This window comes from Taudactylus pleione, unplaced genomic scaffold (genome assembly GCF_031769625.1).
Source record: "Taudactylus pleione unplaced genomic scaffold, aTauple2 ptg001637l, whole genome shotgun sequence".
NCBI classification, from domain to species: domain Eukaryota; kingdom Metazoa; phylum Chordata; class Amphibia; order Anura; family Myobatrachidae; genus Taudactylus; species Taudactylus pleione.
The window spans coordinates 163,667-172,330 of NW_028286034.1; the positions used below are offsets into that span (position 1 = coordinate 163,667).

The 8,664-nt window shown below is 45.5% G+C and overlaps 1 long non-coding RNA gene across 1 annotated transcript; it reads left to right on the forward strand.

The window, feature by feature from the left end:
• Positions 1 to 2,315: 2,315 nt before the first annotated feature.
• LOC148442047 (uncharacterized) lies at positions 2,316 to 6,106 on the forward strand. Its single transcript, XR_015875921.1, has 4 exons — positions 2,316 to 2,384; positions 3,965 to 4,093; positions 4,466 to 4,587; positions 5,842 to 6,106. It is a non-coding gene; the product is annotated as an uncharacterized LOC148442047 (long non-coding RNA).
• The last annotated feature ends 2,558 nt before the right edge of the window (positions 6,107 to 8,664 follow it).

The window sequence follows — 8,664 nt, forward strand, 5'->3', positions numbered from 1 at the left end:
TCCGCCAGGAGGGTGTCAGATTTGGGGGCTCTTTCTGGTTTTTCACAGCAGCAGGGCAGTGCTTCGGACTTGCCTTGGGTTCCTGCCTAAGGTGGTCTATAGTTTCCACATTAATGGGGAAATTGTAGTGCCGGCCTTTAACTCACAAGACCTTGTGGTACGAGCTCTACGGTTTTACCATACCAGTTCCCTTAGGAAGTCGGACACTTTGTTCGTCCTCTATGGTTTCCATAAGAAGGGTTGGCCGGCCAACAAGCAAGCGTTGGCCAGGTGGATTCGCATGGCGATTTCTGAGGCTTACAGTCATGAGGGCATTCCTGTTCCGCCCTCTGTTACTGCTCATTCTATGAGGTCTGTGGGTCCATCATGGGCAGCTCCTTTCTGCACAGGAGCGCCCCCACCGTTGAGGATACTGCTTTGGGAACTCCCAAGGTATCCCTGTGGATACCCTATGGAGCCTGCTGCAGAAAATAAGAGAGATGGTAAGAACTTACCTTTGTTATCACTATTTCTGCAAGGTCCATAGGGTTCCACAAGGAGCCCACCCTGTCGCCCTGTGCTTCATATGGGTCTGGTTCTGGTCACCGATTTTCCGTCTCCCTGTTGTGAGAATGTGATTCTTGTGTATTCCAGACTTCCTTCTCTCTTTTTCTCTCCTCCTATGGCCTTGGCTTATTACTGAATTGAGGTGCCTTGGCCTGGGGGAGGGGGACCCAGTGCATACTGGGAGCACAAAGTTAACTGTGTGGTGCCCGATGGCCAAGCCATGACTATAACCCAAGGTATCCCTGTGGAACCCTATGGACCTTGCAGAAATAGAGATATCAAAGGTAAGTTCTTACCATATCTCTTATTTTATATTATTTATATATATAATAATCTCACAAGTTTCACACTATGGGGCCGATGAGGGGTTGAATGTAAGTTGGATGCAGTTATACGCTACTGTGCGCACAGGAAACTAATGTGGTTGATCACCTGTTTGCAGAGCTGTACGCATTTATTTATTTACATTTAGAATATATAATGCTACGCTTTACAAAGAACAATTCAGTCCTTCACTGCCCCAATGGTTCTTACAATCTATGGTCCGTATCCCATGAACATACATACACACTAGGGTCCTTTTTTATCAGAAGTCAGTAAATCTACGCTATGTTTTTTGGAGTCTGGGAGGAAACTGGGAGAGCCGAAGGCCTTGGTCAGGAACTGAACTCCTGATCTTGGAACTGTGAGTCTGCAATGCTAACCACTATACCAACTGTGCTGTTCCATCTGTTCAGCCCACTGTCCCTATGCATTTGCTCGCTTTCATAGACACCATTGTTATGAATGCACCAGTCTGATGACAGCCATATCGCTGTGTACACACTACTCTGCATAGCACGCAATTCTGTTGATAGGCCTGCGAAGCGGTCATGCGACTGAGTTGCATAGGACTCAGCTATGGAGCATACACAGCACAAAAACACTCAGAAGCCAATTGCAAAACAAAGTTACGTTCAAATCTGCATCGGCCCTTACATTGGGTTTCCTGTTCTTTGGAGAACTGGACACAAACTGCCTCATCTTTTTTGCATTTACTTTATAAGCATAGATACTGTTTTACATACCATGCCTACCTATAAGATTAGTGCTTTGAGTGGACATCAGGGACATGAATATCCACAGGATTTTTTTTTTATGCAAAACTCGGCCTTTCTGCTATCAGTGCTGCTACGCCAATCATGTGCACAAAATTCTACTAGGGTCGACCAACAACGGCTCTGTTATCCATGGCTAATGGTTTCAAACCATCAGTAAGAAACCATCAATGATTGAGCCATCAATGGTTTAACTCTGCGCATGCGCTGAACACAGCCGGCATTAGCCATTTGGATTTTGCCATTGATGTTCACCATTGGTGGCCTCCGATTGACGGTAAAACTAGTTATGATCGACATCAGACCATCGATGGTTGCCAATCATCAATGGTCGATGGCCAACCCTAAATTCTGCTTCTAGTATTCCTGATTCAATACAGATGGAGGTTAAAAATATGACTGAATGTGCTAATAGAAGTGTATGAAATATATTCACAGTGCACATGATATAGCTTCAGAACATCACGTGCTAGACTCAACCCACCTACATTCTCCCAAAAAGGCAAAAACAAGTGGCCAGAATATGGTGGTTATTCTGTGTGTGTATTTATGTCTGTTTCATTATATCCCTAGGAATGTTATCAGACAGAGCTAGGATACTTTGATGCAAAGTCATTCATTGAAGATCTTGAAAATGATCAAAAAAAGAAACATGGCAAGTTTGGAACAATTCATCGCTTTCCAAAAACTCCAACGGACAGGATATTCTACAGCTCGCTTGCCCACTGTCCCCGGCCACTTGTCAGTATTCAGGATTTGATTATCCAGTACAAACCATTTGCAGGATGTCTGCTTCAAAATCTAGCCTGTATTACCATGGAAACTTGGATGGGTGTGAATGTATACAAATGCACCCTTTATGCAAATGTACACAACTATGGATGGGCCATATAATATGTTTCCATTACTTAATTGCATATTAAGACTTAGCATGATAAAATAGTATTTTGACTCCTGGCTGTAACAAGTGTTTTGTGCACTAACATTCCTGTAAGCTCAGAATTTGGGTTTAGTTGGCTGAATCCCATGGATCTAAATGAATCCCAAATGTTTGAGTTGCTGTTAAGGTCCATCCAAGTCTCCAACAGAATTCTGAATTTGATACATTCCTTAATACAAAATGTATGTACTGTACATATAGAACACAGCTTTCCAGAGCTGGTTATTTAAAAGGACTGCACATACAGTATGTTAAAGATGGAAGGAACTGAGGGGCTAAATAAGGCATTGGAACTGCTGTGCTGGTGTCTATTGGGCAGCATGAATCGTGCAGAAATGATATATTGGGGAAGCTTATACTTGGCCATCCCACTCTTGCGTCTCATATATAATTATAGTAGCCCACTGATGCTGGCTGGTGATCACGTACTTTCATGCAAGTGCTACACCACATATGCTACATAAAGGTAAATGAAGACACTAGGGGATATATTTAATAAAGTGAGAATTTTTAGAGGTGGATATGTTGCCCATAGCAACCAATCAGATTCTACTTAACATTTAACTAGAATCTAATAGTTAGAATCCGATTGGTTGCTATGGGCAACATCTCCACTTCTAAAAACTCACTTGAGTAAATGTACCCATTGAGCCCTATTATGAGTATGTTCCAATGCCGATATTCTCGCATTGGTCAATGTTTTTTCAACTTTGCATGCGTTTAAATTTCAGCTTGAGCGTCCCACAGTATGTGGGTACAAAGTCGCAGGACCCAATGATACCTTTGCATGGAATCAGAAATGTATTGGGCATTCCTGAACGGTAACTGGGAGGTGGCTCTTCTGACACAGGAAGATGCATCTTATGGGTGTGTTATGGGAGTTTTGCGGGTGTGTCGCAGGAGGGGTTTTGGAATCAGATGCTTAATTGCGTGCATTGGAGGCCACACTCTGACGGAGAATCTGCACCTAGCAGTGACGCACCAAGCAGTAATGTAGCACCTACAGATGCACAAAGTGGCTGTCTCAGTCCTTGCACATTCCTGCGCACGGCTGTACACCAAGTGCTTATTGTAGAATTAGCATAAAGTCACAGGTGAGACTGTGACAGAAGAGCGCAAACACGTACGCCACTTTGTCTGGCTCAGAATCAGTCCCTAGAATGAGCAATAAAGTGCACATGGTTAGTGGGGTGATCTGTGACAGTCCTCCTAGTGACTAGCTTCCAGTATCAATACTAATGACACCTAGGCAATAACATCTGCAATGTTTATGTACGCGCAGCAAGAGTTCTTACAGGAAGTGTCTGTGCGGCCTGTTATGCCTGTGTTATACTAATATACTGTGTGTCACTGCATCTTGATCTATTGTTTTTCATGATAGCATTCCCCAGGTCCTGGTTCCTATGATGTAAAATCAGTGTTCGCTTCTGTGAGGCAGTCCTCGGTTCCCTTCCTGACCTCTGCTAAGCGATTTGACAGAAAGTCATGCAGAGTCCTCTTTGGAAGTAATGTAAGTTTATTGTGCATAGAATATAGATGTTCTTTTTATTTCTGCATTACTGGTGCTGACTCGGCCTAAGTTAGCTCTTCCTAAGATTTTGGGTTGCTCTGCACAAACTTACACAGTAACTCCCTGAGATCTATGGGTATTTCGCACTCACATTTACAGCAAGCTTTTTATTTTTTTGCTTTATAGTATAAAAATAGTTTCAAATACTTTTAGCATTTTCCTTCTGTTCGCCACGTTTATGAATATGGACCCTGAATTAGTACTGTCTTCAAATTGAAAGCTTATGTCTTAGACAGAGTATTAGAACCTCCGGATTATCCAGTCCCCTTGTTTCTCACATTCAGTTAATCTACTGTACTTGTCACATTGCAGAACCCAGTCGGCGTTGGTCGATACGATATCAACAAACCCACAAGTGGCAAAACTTACCGATCCGCATTTCTCTCAAAAACCGCATGCTCTTTCTCTGATCGGGAAAAAGAAAAAGCTTTCAAGTGAGTTACAATTTGGTTCTTTTGCATTCAATGGTTAACATACCCTAGTACAGTGGTTCCCAAACTTTGTTTGGTACATGGTCCCCTTAGGTCCTCAGCATTTTTTTCACAGCATCCCTAGGCCAGGGGGGAGCTATTTACTAAGATCAAGTGCATTCCAATCAGCTCCTAACTGCTGTGTTTGAAAAATGACAGCTAGGAGCTGGTTGATTGGTACTTTAGCTTTGTCCACTTTATCTCCATCTAAAGCTTAGTAAATAGACTCCTCCATTAGCTTCGAGGTTCTGTTGGAACCTTGTGCACTAATACAATGTGGGTCCTATGACGGGAATTCCTAACACGTTTTTTCTTGCACCCCATAGAGGTGCAAGCAAGAGTAAGCTAGACTTTTCATCAGTAATAACCTGCTGTGTGCACAGTTGGAACTTCATACTTAAATGAATCTCCCCCCAAAAAAACATAGGGGGAATAGCTGGGATGAGGGACAATGGGAGATATACCCACAAAGGATTGACAGAGAAACAGGTACATATTACATTTTGGAGATAGAGAGGGACAGATAGGGACACAGAGAGGGAGCAGAGATGCACACAGAGGATGTGACAAACTTGGGTGGGTGGACCAAAGTCAGGGCTGGACTGGTGAAGAAGAGACAACAATGAATTCTCCCATCAGGACAGGAATCTGTGCAGAGCGCTCATTCACCCTTGTTGTATTGGCAGCAAATATTTGGTGCTCATTAACCTCTTCTCACTTTGCTGCACAGAGAAGGAGGGAGGAGAAATGAGAAGACAGATGGGGCTGTACAGCACAGCCACACACAAGTAGTGCAGCCTGTGTAATTGGCTGCACTCTGACGTTCTAAGGCTAACAGGTAGCACATGGCCCAGCCTACAAATATGGTGGCCCAAGTAATTTATTTGCACCCCAGGTACCACAGAACCCAGTTTGGGAACCACATCCTTAGTATAATATATACTAACATGTGATTAGCAACCAGTGGGCTCACTGAGGCTAAAGAGCTCTAGATGCTGCCTTTAATTTATTCAAACTGTACTAGAAAAACTGATTGGTTGCTGAGTTACAGCAACTTTTGTGTTCTGTTATCTGTGCATCAGTCTCAGAAATGTCCCCCTCAGTAGTGTATTGTTTATACATCCTCTTAACATGTAAGTTGTGCCCTACAAGAAGATGGACTTGAATTCTCATTCTGACGGCCATTATATTTTCTAATTCCACTGTTTGTTGTTCTAGGGAACGGATCCAGAGATCACACAGTACTTTGCCTGTTCAGCCATTAGTAGCACCGGCTAATGGTCCTCTACTACAATCTACTACATGAGAGAGAGGATGAGGCTTACCGGACATCAATTTGGCTGAGAACTTGAAATGATGGATAATCTAATGTTTTATGTGTTAAGAGGAACTGTGGGAATTAATCATTAACATCTTAATGCAAAAATCTGTCTATTGCTATTAATTGCACACGTTACTCATTTTCATCAGGATAATTGTTATATATAGTGGTCTGTTTCTTATATGTTCCAGGAGATATTCAATAGTTATTACCTCTTGTTATTTTATGAAGCACTCCCAGGTTTTCCAACAGCTCAATTCATAACACTGTCCTTCAGTGTAATTGAGGGATTCAGCATGGATGGGTAAATGAATTAGAGTCCTATGAGGGAGTAGTCACTGCTGTTATCTTTCAATAATAATTGTTGGCAATGATATCCCCCTCCGATTAAATAACTTCACCATTGACACTATAACAGATTTATATTCAACTCATAGGGTGCTACCGCTAATAACTACAACATGATCATGTTCAATGAAATGAGAAAATATGAGATATGGTAAGAACTTACCCTTGTTATCTCTATTTCTACGAAGTCCATAGGGTTCCACAGGATACCTTGGGGTATAGGTGTGACGTCAGTCTCAGGGCACCAAAGAGTTAAGCTTTCAGCCTCCCAGGATGCACTAGGTCCCCCTCCTATACCCCGCCCCCGGGCCAAGGCACCTCAGTTAGTTACCAAGCCATAGGCCGGAGGAGGAGAAGGAAGAGAGAGAACAAAGATCTGGACACATACAAGAATCACATTCTCACCAGAGGGAGACGGAAAACCGGTGACCAGAGCAAAGCCCATCTGCAGCACAGGTGCGACAGGGCGGGAGTCCTGTGGAACCCTATGGACTTCGTAGAAATAGAGATAACAAGGGTAAGTTCTTACCATATCTCATATTTTCTACTTCAGGGTCCATAGGGTATCCACAGGATACCTTGGGGATGTCCCAAAGCAGTATCCTATAAGGGTGGGGACGCTCCTGTGCAGAAAGGAGAATCCGCCGCCCGAAGGAAGCATCCTGAGAGGCGAAGGTGTCAAACCTGTAATACCTCACGAAGGTATGGACAGAAGACCACGTAGCAGCCTTGCAGATCTGAACTGCCGAGGCACCACGTCGAGCTGCCCACGAAGGACCCACAGACCTAGTGGAATGAGCCTTCAGAGAAGGAGGGACCGGTAGGCCTTCATGAAGATAAGCTTCAGAAATAGCCATACGGATCCAGGCTGCCAAAGTTTGCTTTGAAGCAGGCCAACCCTTTTTACAGAAGCCATAGAGGACAACAAAGCGTCCGACTTCCTAAACAAAGAAGTGCGGTCAACATAAGTCCTTAAGGCCCGTACAACATCCAAAGAGGCCTCACCCACGGAAAGACCCGGTGAGTTAAAGGCCGGAACAACTATTTCCTCGTTAACATGAAACTGGGAAACAACTTTGGGAAGAAACTCGGGCCGAGTGCGGAGCACTGCCCTGTTCCCATGAAAAACCAAGAAAGGGGGTCTACAAGAAAGAGCCCCTAACTCAGAAACACGTCTGGCTGAAGCAACGGCCAGAAGGAAAACAGTCTTAGCTGTTAGCCATTTAATATCCACTGAGCCCAGTGGTTCAAACGGCGGTCCTTGGAGAGCCCTCAGGACCACAGCCAAATCCCAAGGCGCCACAGGTGGAACAAAGGGCGGCTGAATACGGAGAACACCTTGCATAAAGGTGCGCACATCCGGGATTGTAGCAATCCTACGGTGAAACCAGACAGATAGGGCCGAAACCTGTACCTTCAAAGAAGCAAGGCGAAGCCCATGATCTAGTCCCGCTTGCAGGAAGGCGAGAATCCGAGACAGACGAAACTCCCGCGGTGCATAACCTCTCGGTCGACACCACTGGAAGAACGTATGCCACACGCGATGGTATATCCTCGCGGAAGACGGTTTCCGAGCTCGTAACATGGTACGCACCACAGAGCTGGAAAACCCCCAGGACCTCAGCATGGCCGTCTCAACAGCCACGCCGCCAAAGACAGCCGAGTCAGGTCCGGGTGAAGACAAGGACCCTGAGACAGAAGGTCCGGTCGTAGCGGCAACTGCAGAGGACTGTCCACGGACAGACCCTGAAGGTCTGAGAACCAGTGCCGTCTGGGCCACGCGGGAGCTATCAACAGGAGCGTCCCTCCTTCCTGTTTGAATTTCCGGATTACCCGTGGAAGAAGGGAGACCGGAGGGAACAGGTATGCGAACCTGAACGTCCACCGGATGGACAGAGCATCCACCAGAGACGCCCCTTCGTCTCTTGTGCGAGACCCGTACACCGGCAACTTGTTGTTGTGCCGGGACGCCATGAGGTCGATTTCTGGAAGACCCCACCTGTCCACCAGTAGTTGAAAAACGTCCGGGTGCAGGGACCATTCCCCTGGATGAACGTCCTGGCGACTTAGAAAGTCCGCCTCCCAATTTAGCACTCCCGGGATGAAGACCGCTGATATGGCCGGAAGATTGCGCTCCGCCCAAACCAGGATCCGAGAGACCTCTACGAGAGCCGCCCGACTGCGAGTTCCTCCTTGCCTGTTTATGTAGGCCACGGTGGTAGCATTGTCCGACTGGACCTGCACCGGGTGACCCTGGAGAAACCGCTGTGCCTGCAGGAGAGCATTGAAGACCGCACGGAGTTCCAAGATATTTATTGGAAACTCCGCTTCTGTCGGTGTCCACCTGCCCTGGAACAAGTGTGGACCCGAAA